The following is a 15,470-nucleotide window of genomic DNA, read 5'->3' on the forward strand; positions in this document are numbered from 1 at the left end:
ACATCTCTGTAGAAGAGCATCAGTCTTATTGAATTGGGGGCCCCATACTTCCAACCTCAGTTAACCTTAAGTATCTCCTTAAAGCTTGTATCTCTTCATATAGATTTTACCATTTGAATTTTGGGGAACACAATTCAGTCCATTATCCTTCCTTAAACTTGTTAAATCGGCTCCGTCCAACAAGGAGTACAACACAATTTAATTTTTCTAGTAGCCACGTTTTTGAAAAAGTAAATAGAAATAAGTAAAACTAATTATTACATCTTTTATTTAAACATTTTCAAAACATGTAAATTATATTAAAATTATTAATAGCTTACAATCCATTCTTCACAGTAAGCCTTTTAAGTTGGTGTGCATTCTCACATTCAGTATATCTCACTTTGGACTAATCACATTTCAAGAGCTCAGTAACCACATGTGACCAGTGGTTCCCGTACTGGGCAGTGAAGTATTAGATAATTCTCCAGGCCAAAAAGAAAGGATCAAATAAAAGAGTGAGACTAACTGTAAGATATGACTGAAGGCCTGAGGGTGGAATTTTGAAGGAGGAGACACAGGCGATTGATGGATTGGTTGTTTGACTGATAAAACTCCCAGGTAAATCTAGGACCTGAGAGCAAAAGGACCAGTCTCACTGGTCAAGTGAGGCCAGGATAAACAAGAAAAAGGAGAAGTGGTAAGGAGATATGTGTAAGGCAGATCTCCCAAGTCTCTGCAGCTCTAGAGTGTCATGGGGAACACTCATGTCCCTAAGGGTATGAGGACGTGGTTCAGGAACAGCCACCACCATCAGAACAAGGGAGCTGCAGGCTGATGTCTGGTAACGAGGGACATCAGAAGTGAATGCCAGCAAGGAGGGACAAGGGTGGTCAAGGACCCGGCACTTCACTCCACATACCTTAGAGACTTAGCTGCTATAAATGTTTAAGTCCAGTGCTGGAACTTTGTCTGTCTACCCTGCTAGAGATGGAGTAGTAACTCTCCACAGAGAAAATGGCCCCTCAAAGCACAGCCAGGGCTTTGAAGCCATGTGGTAAAGAGGACTCCTCCCTTATAGGCCGCACACCCACCCCAGCAAAAGAATACTGAGCAATCTGGGGCCAACCTGAACACATAATTTACTTTGATCTTCATCTTCTTTCTTCTCTGCTATCTCCATATTGATATCTGTGTTAGTTACTATTCTCTGCTTGTTGACAAAATACCTGACACCCAAAGTTAACTCACTGTTTGTAGAGGTTTCAGTCCATAATCAGATGGCTCCGAGGCAGAGTGGCACATAGCAGAGGGGTGTTTCAGAGGAGAAACAGTCCATAGCACTCAGAAGACAGGAAAAGCAACAAGGGAACCTTAACAGTGTCTTTCTGCCCCTTTTACCTTATCCAGACTACAGGGATGCCAATCACACGCTCTTAATTCCAGCATCACACAGTGTAGATTCAGCCACCTCTGTAAAAGTCCCATGACTGCGTGAGACTTTCAGGGGACATCGAGACACAAACCATAACAATATCCTGGAATTATTCTTTCTCTCCCTGAATGCTGTGGTTATGAGAAGTGATAGGAGGCCATTTGCGCTGCAAAACTGCTGGAACTTAGTTCGCAGCAGCCAGAAACACTATACATTAAAAACAAAGAACTTTTCTCTACCATGTGATTTGAGGAACTTCCCCAGCTCACACTATTCTAAAATTTCCAGGGTGTGACTGTCTACTTTCTGTCACAAACCTGGATGTGACCTTTTCCTAGGGCTGGGACTCCTTGTGGCACCAATGTAAAGAGCACTCTTGAGCTGCCCCTGGAGAGCGAAAGCACCTGAAAGTTTGTACCTCTGGTGCCTTAGTCACCTCAACGTCACCTATACCTCCAGGCTTTCTCCTACCTGGCAATAAAATGTTTTTCCTGCTCCTGGGACCTCCCAAGGTCTGTCACTGTAGCCAGCCCTGTTTCTGCCTCATGTCCCAGGACTGCCCCAGCATGCACATTCCCACAGAACCTAGCAAATACCAAATGTACAGCAGATCAACCCCGGTCCTAGCCCCTGGGCAGCAAAAATGGAAACTGCCTGGAGGGGTTTCTTTTTCTTTTCTCATTTTAAATTGTAGAATTATAGCATATGGAACCTAGAAGAGACTTAAACAAGTGCATAATTTTATTTGTCTGCTAATATTCCATATTTTGAGTGTATTTATTCTCTCCTGTATTTGTTTTACTTTGGAGAATCTCAGAAAACTATTAATGAAGATAATCTCTATAATGGTAGTTTACAAAAGAAAAGTCATTCCTAAGACTGCCATCTCTCGGGGAAAATGGTAAAATAATTCTAAACAGGTCAGCTAAAAAACTGGAGCTGAGTAACAAATAATGGAAGTATGATAACAAAAGAATCATAGCTAAACCAATGTAATGGAACCAGTTACACTTCTGTGATTGGGTTCAAACAAATATTTTCTTGCTTTTAAAGACTACAATGGATGGGCCAGGGATTTAGCTCAGTGGTGCTGCTGCCTGCCTCACAAGCTCGAAGACCTGAGTTTCATCCCTAGTGCCAAAAATAAAAATTTTTTAAAGTTTAAAGACTACATGGGGCTAAAATAATATTTAAGTAGATAATTTGAAGTTAAAATTATGATATCTCTAGAGGACCAAAATAAAGTAAGTAAAATTATGAACTTTCAATAGGATCAAAATAAATACAATTAAGTAGGGCATATAAGTCTACACCCAAGCTATATTAGAAACTGACATACTGTTTTGCTGTGAGTCCACATAGCAGCTTTTCCTCTGACTGCCAGCATCTGGGCTCTACATTTAGCTAAGTAAGTTTTCCAATCTCAGTAATCCATTCAAATGTGATAGTGAGATAAAATAGTGTTTTTAATGCTCTACCTTGAATGCTTTGATCTAATAAACATTCAGAATTTATAACTTCAAAGCATTTTTATAAGCACTTAATAAAATAGCCTGCAACATCTACCTAACGCTAAAATATCATTATAACATTTTATAGGGACCCGATGCACAGACATTGACTCATCACTAACAGAGCCAAGATTTGAACCCAGTCTCTCTGAGTTCCCAGTCCAGAAACTCCTTAATTGGACAGTCTCACTTCCTCTGCCAAAAATGAGCCTACTGAATCATCTGGTGGAAGAAACATCATTTCACTGTCAATTTCTTTCTAATTAATTCATTAAAAACTAAAATACATCACACCAGAGCTGTGAAACAGAAATGTTTGTATTCGTGTTTATGTAATATATATTGTTTCAGCAGCAAAAGTTCATCTCCATTCAACTCAATTCCATAAAAGAAACATCTTACAAAAATATTTTAAGAGGTACTTTAATTGAAAACGTTAAATTAAATCAATTAAACAAAATATCATCATAATTTTAAGAAAAGATCCTTAAAAGACAGTTCAGGGAAAAGGAAATTGCAAATGGCTCTGATCATCTTTGCCAGGCAAAGAAATAATCTAACTTCTGAAGTTTCTAAATTATATTTCAGAAAAATTAATAAATATCTCATCTTTAAAATTACCAATTAGTCAGTCTAAAGGCTATTTTGTTCAGATGTTACTTGATAAAGACATACTAGAGTTTAAGTTAGTTTTATTTGCTTATTATAAATATACAGGATGACACAGCTTTTTAAATAGATTCTGTTAGTATTTCATTTCCCCTACGCTATTCAAAATCATTGTCAAATTATCATATGACCTAACAAAATTTTAAATGAAGTTGGCATTTCATTTATAATACAATGCTGGAGACTTCGCTTATTAACTCTAAATTCAAAGCACTAACCAATCAAAGATAAAATTGCACAGCTTTATTTGTTAGCCATATAGTGAAGATTTACTGCCTTCTCTTAGCCATATAATTATTCATCCAAACCAAAGACACATTCAGCTTAGAAATCAGAAAGGTTGAAAGACAGAAACTCCTTTGGCCAAGGATGAACATAAAATAAACCAGAAAATATTTATTCAATAATAGGGATCTACATTCAGGTGGATCTGGGTAGAAGTCAGACACAGAACATTTGTTTGTGGGGAGACTTACAACTTCTCCCTCATGCTTCTTAGGTATATCACACCTGGTATTAATACAAGAATTTAAAAGGGGAAGCCAAAATGGCAGCAAGGGAGCCTAATGTATATGAAATAGCACTGGGTCTCTCATTTTTAAGACAGTGCAAAATTGAAACATAGGAAAGAAGAGCTAAAGCAGGCATTTCCCAGTTAATTTAAGGGCAAATATTTGAAAGGTGGCCAGAAAATCGGGTGAATCAATTCTCCATAGCAAACTGGGGAATCTAGTTTTTGTTGTTGTTGTTGTTGTTGTCTGTTTGTTTGCTTTTTAGGCACCCCTATCACTGGTTCACTTGCAAAGTGAAGTGGGGCTGTTCTGCAATACTACATTCAAGGAGCAAAGTTTCTAGCCTAATAATTCAAGATTGCGTCAACTCTTTCTTGACTGCCTATGGAAACTCACTGCGTCACTTTGGCCAAGTAAATTAACTGATGTATGTCTCATTTTGCTTTCCTATAAATGCTGATGTCCTCTGCAGCTGCTGGAAAAATTTATAAGATAATGGCTGTAAAAGGCTTTGCAAGCCTGATGTACTTACATATTGCAAGCTAGATAATAATGATTAAAAATAGGATATTATTAAAAAGAAACTGCTTTAGAATATATCTGAAAATGAGACTTGGAAAAAAACTGAAATTTCTTGGGTAGCTAGGAGCTTAAGGTAAAAATTCTTTAACTTATTCTATGAAGATAACATGGGAAACAACAAAATACAAAGAAAGTTATATTTATGCCCTAAGTAATGATGCTCTACTAATGCCAGTGAATATATGTTTTATATATATATATGAGATATATATGTAACATAATTGTTGAGAAATAAGGCTAGACTTTTACTAGCAGTTTAGACTAGAAAAAAAGGAAAGCTTTGCCTAAAATATACAAAAATTAAAATCAATTTTAATCTTATTTGGAAAATCACCTTAGTTCCTTATAAGATTTTACTAGGTTTTGTTAGATCTCCCTTGCCTCAGGATGGCTGCTACATAAAACAGTAGCCTCCTTCCCATAATGCTGTGCACCTTAAAATGGCTGCCACATGGAATAGCATCCTCTATGTTAAATATGGCTTCTCCTACCAAGGGACAGCCTTCCTCCCATCATGCCTCTTTTCCCCACCAAAAGAGTAAACTGATACTTGCTACCTCTGAGTAACTGGTGATGTTACAAGCTCCTGCAATCCCTTAATGCTACCTCGCTCAACTCCACCCCAGCTCAGGCTAACCCCACCTCACTCCTATAAAAGAAGTTCCCTATTTCTCCATGCTGCTTTTCCTTTGTTAGGAGACAGCCTGGCAGATCCTCCCCATAATAAAGGCTTGTTGTACTCCTGGTCTGGTCCTAAAGTTTTTACCTAACAGATTTGACCACACCGAATGTAAAGACCAGAATTTAAGAAGTTAGCTCAGATAAGATATGGTTATTATACTAAGAGTAAAATCATACTAATTAAATACATAGATTTATAAAACCTATGTGATGGAAGTATTAGACTTGAGTCAAACAAACATGGTTTAGAAAACTGGTTGTTCTACTTGCTGGCTTTGTGCTTTCTAACAAATCCCATAATCCCAGAGTCTCAGTTTCCATGTGTGTAAAACAAAATACTACCTTCATTATTGAGTTGCTATGAGAATTAATTGAAATCACATTTGAAAACTTATTTTTTCAAACTCTAGCTATCCATTAAGACATTTAAAAATAGTATCTATTCTGTTTGAACTGAATTCCATACCTACTTATAAGACTTACCTCATTTGAGAAAATGTTGTCTAGCAGCTCATTAACACTTTGAAAAAATGTAAGTAGATTGACATTATAAGTGCTATTGTTAACCCTTAACAGATAATTTTTCTTTCAATGATAGTTTTTCATGTTATACTAGTAATGCATGTATTTTATACAGGCTACTCATTTTATAGGTTTTCTCAAAGTATACATCATTTCTATTTGTGTTTATTCTTTTTTGACAGAGAACCACTGACAGACAACCTGTGGGTGTATTTTCAGATGATAAATGATAAATTTGAGATGATAAATCTGAGCTCTTACCTAATCAAATACCTCTCCTTTCAGGTGAGGAAACTGAGTTCTAGAGTTAGGGTAACTTACTGTGCTAGAACTATGAATAAAGCTCAGGTCTCTGCAGTACTTTTCCAATATGCTTTTCATGCCTTTAAATAAAACTTGAGAGGCAACTCGTTGCTTTAAAAAAAATAAATTTGATAAGAGATTTTAAACATTTCCTTAGCGAAATCATGTTATGTATATTGTGCTCATATAGGGCCTAGCAGAATTCATTCTTTGATACAGTGAGTACTCCGAACATAATTTCATGTGAACTGATTTTTCTCAAGGCTATAGTGTTTGACTTTCTTTTTTTTTCCCCTCCCTTTGGTATATTTTGACAAAATTACATTTTTCTTTTTGCTGTATATTATGCTGGAAACTATACTAAGTATACAACATAGTTAATGAATAATGGAGAAGCTATCTGGAATTTTAAAAATTATCATACACTAAAGGAAGATGCATTACTAATATGGGTGATATACTCTAAAAGTCTCTTTTTGTAAAGAATGAAGAGATTTATTTTGGGCCTGCATTGTCTTACTTTCTGCCAGTGACATTTTTAAAAATTATTAACATAACAAAGAATTGCCATTTTAACCATTTTAAGGGTCTAGTTCAGTGGCATTAAGTATAATCAAATGTTGTGCAACCATAACCATTCTCTATATACAGAACTTTTTCGTTTTCCCACACTGAAATTCTACCCCATGAAGCAATGACTGTCCATTCCTTCTCCCTTCCACCCCCCCAGCCTCTGATACTCACCCTTCTCCTTCTCTTTTTTTTTTTCTTCTCTTGAGATAGGGTCTCTAGGGTCTTACTATGTACCTCAGGCTGACCTTCAACTCTCTATGTTGGCCAGGCTGGCCTTGAACTCATGGTAATCCTCTTGCCTTACCCTCCTGAGTGCTAGGATTATAGGCCTACACCACCACTCTCAAATACCATGCTACTTCTCTCTCCAGGAGTTTGACAATTCTGAGGGCCTATAAGCAGAATCTTAAGATTATGTTTTTCTACTTACAAAGCAATTGACCAAATTTTTCATATTCCTTTCCTTACCTAAATTTTGGTGTTGGACTGTGTCTATAGAAAGGTCACATCCTGAAGAAAACTGGAAAATAAAGTAACCCTAAGATGTTGATTTTTTATCTTTATTAAATTTATTGGTACAATTTAGTTATGCAATAGTTCCATTCATCATTGGGATCTTGAACCTATACATGACTTACCAGGTTCGTATGTTTCCCCTTTCCCCAGCCCTCCCCTCAGCCCCTCAACCCTTCCCTGTTTACAAAGACATTGTTTGCATGTTTTTCCTTTTCACATATTTTTTTTCTTTTCCCTTCTTACCTTTCTCTTGCCCCTCCCACTTCCTCCACTCTTTGAGATTTGTCTTCCTTTTATGCAATATCAATTATACATTTTAATCCTTATTTACAGTCTTACTTTTGTATAACACAGAAACTATTCGGTATTTACACATGTGTGACTTATTAATTTCACTTAAGACTAAGGCCTCAATGTGCACGTACTTATCTATATATAAATCTCTCTAGTTTCTTGTTCTTTTTGGCTGAGTACTATTGCAGTTTATTTAAACACACACACACACACACACACACACACACACACACACACACACACACACACCTTCTTTATCCAGTCTACAGTTGATGGGCAATTAGGCAATTTCCAAATTTTAGCTATTACAAACTGTGCTGCTATAAACATGGGTGAGCATATATCTCTATGGTATGATTCTTTTAAAAGATGTTGATTTAATTCCAGTATAAATGAAAGAATAAACATACACTTGTAATTAAGGAAGTTACACTCATCAACTTACTTGCAATGTTATATTCACGTTATATTCCAACTGTCACAATACTGCACAGGCACTAAAATTCATGATTTGAAGCTAAAGCAAAAGCATGAAAAAACTGATTGTATTCTAAATATTCACTAGGAAATATTTATTTTGCATAACTGTATATAAAAGAATACTGCACAGCAAAAGGGCAAAAAGAAATACACCAAAATAATAATAGTAGCTTTGTTAGACTAGCTCTTATTATCTCTACTTCTGTAATAGAAAAAACTTTACAAGTAAAATAAGTTTCATCTTTTGAAAAATCACCCCACACACAAGGACCCAAGTTCAATCCCTGGTACCAAAAAAAAGAAAAATCACCCCACATCTTGATAGTCCTCCATATTGTATAACCTGTCTTCTCCACCAGCAAGTTTAAAATTTATCATTTCTTAATCTTTCTAGCACCTTAAAGATGTGTCCACAGCCTGCAAGCCACTTGTCCTTTTTAGTGTTGTGATTTTTAAAAATTTATATTAAAAAGTTATGTTTCTCATAAACATCTACATTACAGCTTGTGTTTAGATGTCCCCTCAAAGCCTCATGTGGTCTTACATGGGGCGTTTTCAGAGGTGATGGAATCTAGAGATGTGATTAATTCACGGTACAATGCTAGTCCTGAGGGCCCCAAGAGTAAGGGTGTGAGGGCTACCCCCACTAAGTAGTCTGAGTAAGATAAAAGGAGCAGGAAGACTTCCCTGGTTGCTTTGCTATCTTTGTCCCACCATGAAATGTTTCCCCTCTGTCATGTGCCCCTCTGATTTGGAGCCAGCCAACTATGGACTAAAATTGTAAAATAAATAAACCTTTCTTCCCTTAAATTTGGGTGTTGGGCATTTTGTCTCAGCAAAAAGAGAAAAGTAACTAACACAATATATGCTGTATTTTATATAGGGCCCAAGATAATTTCTCCTCGTTCACTGAGGCCCCGGCAAGCCAAAATGTTGGACACCCATGCTAGATTAAAGGATTAGGTCCTATAATTTAACTTCTGGCTCTCCGTTGCACCTGGCCAGAAACTACCTGAGGAGCAGGCAGTGTCTAGTGTCTTCTGGCCCAACTAGTTTCAATATAGTGGCTTTGGGGTCAGCAATAGGAGGAGTGCCTTCTCCACTGCAGCAGACAGAGTTTGGTTCAGGAATTGGTGGTGACCCAATCTAGAACTTGTTCCTCCAACTTTATAATGATTGCCTAAGCTTTCAAACCTCACTTATGAAATCCCTTCCCATTTAAATAAATTAGAGTTGAGCTTCTGCCTGCAGATAAAAAATATTTGTAAATAGAAAAGACTAACAAAGCGTAATTTTTCTAAGGTAGATGAGAGGTAACTTAAGAGATCATTCAACCAGAAGGTTCACCATGAAATAATATTGAAACTTTAAATACTTTAATTTCAAAAGATCGTTGTGATAGAATAACAGACCTTTCAGTGAATAAAAGCCATGAGTATCACTGTAAGACCAAAGCATTCATAGCTGATATGTGACTTCTTCTTCAGCTCTCTGTTCTGCTTTAGCAACCATGCTAGGCTATGTTCCTTACAAAGCACCAGTCTTATTAGCCCACATCTTAGGGATATTGTGTGGAAGAGAGCCCACAGTGATCCAGATAAATATGTAATGTAAGCAAGAAATAACTTTCATCGAATGAGATTTAGGGGTTAATTTGCTATGCTATAGTCTGATTAATAAATAGTATCTAAAATATAAAGTGTTTAGCAATCAAAGTAAATAAAGATAACTTTAAACCCGTGGCCAGGCCTGCTGACACACATCTGTAACCCCAGCTACTACAAAGATTGAAGAATAGGATTACAAACCTAAGTCTAACCTGGGCAATTCAGTGAGATTTTTGTCTCAAAATAAACATTTCTGTAGAGGGCCAGGAGTGTAGCTCTGATAGAACACTCCCTGATATTGAAGGAAAAAAGGTTAAAGAAAGCCTTGTATATTTTAGAGAACATTTTATTCAATAATACTCAATCAAATGAAGAATAGATGAAGAAGTCACAGTCAGTTTTCATTGAGCAAACATATCTGGCTTTACCTGAAAGCAACAACAACAACAAAATATAGCACATTATGAAAATCCCTAAATATTTAGTGATGTTAAAAACAACTACTTAATTGTGCTTTTTAGTTCTCACATTAAATAAAGAATTCATGATGTGCATGTTTCTTTAAAATAACTCCTCAAAAAATGTGATAACTTTTAAAATTTCATTTATTGTGAAATTGTTGCTTGCCTGCAAAGAAAAGTATGAAACAATTGCTAACAAAATTTGTTGAAATTGCTTCTGGCAAAACTAAAGGAGATGTGAATGCAACACTCATTTGAACAGATTCATCAATATCTGGTCACTTTTGCAGCCCTTTTCCTTTTCAAATTCGTTTTCAGTATGTGCAACAGTAGTTTTCTTTTGTTGCTCTTGTTGTTCAATAGGAAATTGTTTTTATTTCATAAATGTATGAGATTTTTCACCTGACATAGCTACTGGCAAAGTTATTTTCTATTTGTTCTAATCTGCGTCTAATGTGTGTAGAGTGATCCAGGCTATTAGGCCAACACTGGTGGAGGAAACCATCCTCACGGTTTTGTTGTTTGGGTATTTTGTTGTTCTAATTCCCTAAGAAATGACTCTCCACTATATCTTAAAGACCATAAAGGTCCTTGAAAGAGTAGGTATTGTTTGGTCCATGACACAGAAAAAAAAATAAAATGGGAGTAAAGTGGGAGAGATTTTTATTAATGTAAAAAAAACTTCTGGACTGACAGAAAGGAAAAAATATTGAAATGGTTTATTGAGGGTGAATGCCTGTCTGTTGTGAAGCACATCATTAAGAGAGACTAACTTCTTTCAAAGAGGGAAGGTCAGGTACTCTCTCATAGTCCTTTCTAATTCTGTGGTTTTATAATCATAAGATTAATATCACATCAAAATTCTCTTGGCTTCTCTTGTTTTTATGTATGTCACTCAGTGTCTTTTATGGTTGTTATTGACTAGTGGGGATGTGAGGAAGGTCTACAGCCTATCTCTGGCCAAGTGAACGCGCGCACACACACACACACACACACACACACACGCATGCACGACAACTCATAGCATGGTGAGAGACAAATTCCAAATTGTATGGGACTAGTAGTAAAAAGAAATACACCGTTGCCCTCCTCATCAAACGTCTACATCTCTGAGCAAGGCCTCATTGACCAGACGCAGATTTGACAATGAAAATTATCTTCATAGATCCCTTGTCTCTCATCACACTTCCTGGTTCCTCTCACCTTCAGAGTACATCTGCTATCACCACCTTCTCAGTCTAAGAGTGGCCTTTCCCCAACAATTAGCAAATAGTTGGTCTCTTCTCATGGCCGGGGAAGGTTTGTTTACTGAAGTTGGAAATGTGCTCAGAAAGACCTGGGCTAGAATATTTGTTTCCTTTTTCTATTCTTCCCTGCTCTTCTGTGGCTGGTTCATTAAAGAATTCAGATATCTTGCTCCAGAGTTAATCTGCTGCCAACAGCTCTCAACATGCCCATACGTATGATTCCCATCCCCTCACAACCATGACTTATCAATCCAAAGAGTGCCGCTCTCCTCCCAACCTGTGTAACATTATTATGCTCCCTTTATTATCTAGTCTTGGGACTAGCCATTACATTCTACCAAGAGTTGAGGGAAAGACAACCTCATCATGCATAGAGGTTGCACAAGCCAGCAAATTGTGGCTATGGCCTGAGAAGCAAATCTAGCTCACCACCCATTTTATAAGTACAGTTTTATTGGAGCACAACTGTGCCCATTCATTTATCTATTGTCTGTGGCTGCTTTTGCTGGGAAACAGAAAAGTTGAGTAGTGCAACAGTGACCACATGTGCCACAAAGCTTAAGATATGTACAACCTGGTTGAATATTGACAATGTTTGCCAACTCCTGGTGTAGTGTATCATGTCTAACAGCAAGACTCCTTCAACCTCTAGGATTTATCTTAGCTGCTGTTTATGAAAGTCAAAGAGAGGACCCTCACTGTAGCTTCCAATCTGGAGGTGGGTATTGCTGCAACCTGGAGGAAGTCGAGAAGAATTATCCAAGGAGTTTTATTGCAGGAAAGAAAGTAGAATTGTTTGTGATGAGCACCCTATTTTCTGCATCACTCAACAATACCTCTTAAGTATCCGGAATCAGGAGGAGTAACATTCACCACATGGGAAATCCACATAAGAGAAGTTCACTGTGCAAATTCTTGGGCTCTACTCCAAACCTACTGAATCACAAAGTCTAGGGTAGGACCCAACAATCTATGTTTTTATAATATTTTAGGTGATTCAGCTGCACAGTAATATTAAGAAGCCAGTGTTTTAGAGCATAGAAACTAGTTTTACAATGTGCTATATCAAACTATTTCTGTAATAAATTACATCCCTCCTGTCCTTCTGTCTCAGAATGTACCAAACATAAAGTACTTTGGGGGGGCAGTCACCATAATGATCACTGCTTCTTGTCCAGTGCCATTCAACAAGCCCTATACCAGAAAGGACAATGAAGTATCATGTTGCCAGGGCAATAGTCCACCTGGTAACCTCATTCTGTCAATGATGGCAACTGTCAACGTGGGTTCACCCAGCCCGGATCTCTATCTATAGCAATTATAGAAGGGTTCTTTAGCTTGGGACTTTATAGGAACAATATGATGACCGATTGAAACCAGCTTAATCAAGCATTAAAAAATTCCAAGCTGTTCACTAATTATACTCTCATCTAATACTAGTACAACTAATTCTGTGCATATGTTATTATGGTATCATATATTATGTTATATATCATATAAATATATGAATATACAAGATATAAGCAAATATAATATATTGCACAATTATATAATGTACATTAATGTATAAATATATGGTATTGTATTAATAAATAGTATAACACATTATATAATCCAATATTATATTATAATATTAATATTATATATTAATGTGATATTGATGTACCATATCTGATATATATTTGTGGTATCGTATTCTGTTACTTGACTAAAGAAATCCTTAGGCAATCCTTTTGTTCTTAACAAGGTCTCACAGCTTATATTATCCAAACTTTAGTGATACTCTTTCAAGTAACACACTGTTTTCATCAAAGAATTTGCTTAGGAATGAATGTTTTCTTACAAATTGTTTAAAATAATTCTCAATATGGACCTCCATAATTGCTCAAATTCAAAATGTTAATGAGACACCTCCCTAGCCCATGTGTTTAAGCCAGCTTGATTACACTGCATTGAATCTGGCACTGCTTTCTTACTCCTTGGGATCAGTAACTTTGGTCTATTTCCCGAAGTACCTCTAAGTCTGTCCATGATGAAGCTTTCAGTAAGATAATATCCTGTGCCTTTGGGGAAGAAACAAATTCCAGATTAAGATCAAACTGAATTTCCATAGAACTGAAGGTAGATGCATATGAAAATTTGACAAATATTGCCAACATGCCTCTCAAGATGTTTTACCAACATTCTAAGAAATGTAGACAGTGACTATTTTCACAGAACTTCACTAACAGAGACATAAAGTTATTTTTACTATGAAGATCTTTGGGTCTTACGACATTTTCACATGACAGACACCATCAGAACTTAGGCATCCTGTAGATGAGGAATAAAATAGGTCACAGATCTAAAAGTAAAACACAAAACTAGATCTTTAATCCATTTGGATTTTAATTTAGTGCATGGCGAAAGATAAGGGTCTAATTTTAATCTGTGACAGGTTGATACCCAGTTTTTCCAACACCATTTATTAAAGAGGCTATCTTTCCTCCACTGAGGATGGTGAGCTCCTTTGTCGAAGATGAGGTAGCCATTATAGGCAACAGTCACATGGCACCAGGTGTAACAATTCCCAATTTGAAACTATACTACAAAGCCACTGTGATAAAATCAGCATGGTACTGGCAAAGAAATAGGCCTGAGGATCAATGGAACAGACTGGAAGACACAAAAACAAATGCAGATGTACTCAGCTACCTCATCTTCGACAAATGTAATAACTTTTAAATATCACGTTAAAAGTTTAATCTAAATAAGACATTAAAATATAAACATTTCTGCTCTGTGAAGGGCACTGTTGAAAAAATGAAAAAACAAGCCCCAAATTGAGAGAAAATATCTGCAAAATACATAACTAATAAAAGACTTGTATCCAAAATATACAAAGGGCTCATCCTCAAAAATTAAAAAACAAGCAATTCCACTGAAAATAAAACATTTAAACAGTCATCTCTCCAAAGAAGATATACAGACGGCAAATAAGCATATGAAAAGATCCTCAACATGCTATGCTTTAGTTAAAATTAAAACAACAGTGATAACACTACACACCTATTAGAATGATTAAAAATCCAAAACACTGACAAAGTAAATTCTATTGAGGATGTGGGACAACCAGAACTCTCATTCATTGCTGGTAGCAAAACAAAATCATTAGCCACTTTAAGGACAGGATGGCTAAACATACTCATATCGTCTTATCCAGAAATTTCACTTCTTTAATATTTACCCAAATAAGTTGAAAACCTATGCTCATATAAAATCATGCATTTGAGTGTTTATAGTAGCTTTATTCATGATTGCTAAAACTTGGAAGTAACTAAGATGTCCTTCGATAAGTAAATAAATAAACAAATGTGGCATGCCCAGAAGATACGTTATTCATGATAAAAAGAAACAGACTGTAGTGAATGCAAACAGTGATAACAGCTAGTCAGTGATGAGAAAACAAATGAAGGGGCAACCCACTTTCTGGATCCCTTTCTGTGTCTTTTAGAGAAGCTAACTTTCTCTCAACAAACTCTTCCTACTCTAAAAAAAGAGAAAAGAAAGGAAGGAAAGATGGAAGAAAAAAGAAATGAAGTTACAATTAATGAAAAGACACAAAGCAATTTAAAATTAATATAACTAAGTGAAAGAAGACAATCAGAAAGGGCTATATACCACATGATTCCCGCTACATGACGTTCTGGAGAAGGCAAGACTGTGGAGACAGCAAAATAACGTCAGAGGTTGTTAAGGGTTAGGGAGGGAAGGGGAGAGGTGGATAAGCGGAGATGCTTAGGACAATACAACTACTGCGTACAATGCTGTGATGGTAACATTATACACAGTGACATTATACATCGTAAAACACAAAGAATGGCACAACACAGACAGACCTAATACCAGCAGTATATTATAGTTACTAATAATATTTCTGTGTAGTTTCATGGATTACAACAAATGTACCATACTAATGTGAGATATTAACAACAAGGCAAATTGTACTCCAGTGAGTGGATGTATGTAAGATCTTTCTACCCAATTTTTCTGTAAACATAAAATATTTTAAAACACGTATGTCCAACTGGTAGACTACTTTTCACCCTATTTTTTTTT

The 15,470-nt window shown here is 36.3% G+C and overlaps 1 long non-coding RNA gene across 1 annotated transcript in view; it reads right to left on the reverse strand.

The window, feature by feature from the left end:
• Positions 1-5,852: 5,852 nt before the first annotated feature.
• LOC104861664 overlaps positions 5,853-15,470 on the reverse strand; it is a 65,283-nt gene continuing 55,665 nt past the window's right edge. Inside the window, exons 2-3 of the long non-coding RNA XR_780087.1 lie at positions 7,236-7,287; positions 5,853-5,889 (exon numbers count right to left, since the gene is read on the reverse strand). This is a non-coding gene — a long non-coding RNA (uncharacterized LOC104861664). The remainder of the gene's footprint in view (positions 5,890-7,235; positions 7,288-15,470) is intronic.

The sequence above is a fragment of the Fukomys damarensis genome, unplaced genomic scaffold, assembly GCF_012274545.1.
Source record: "Fukomys damarensis isolate Sample0158 unplaced genomic scaffold, DMR_v1.0_HiC HiC_scaffold_37, whole genome shotgun sequence".
NCBI lineage: Eukaryota > Metazoa > Chordata > Mammalia > Rodentia > Bathyergidae > Fukomys > Fukomys damarensis.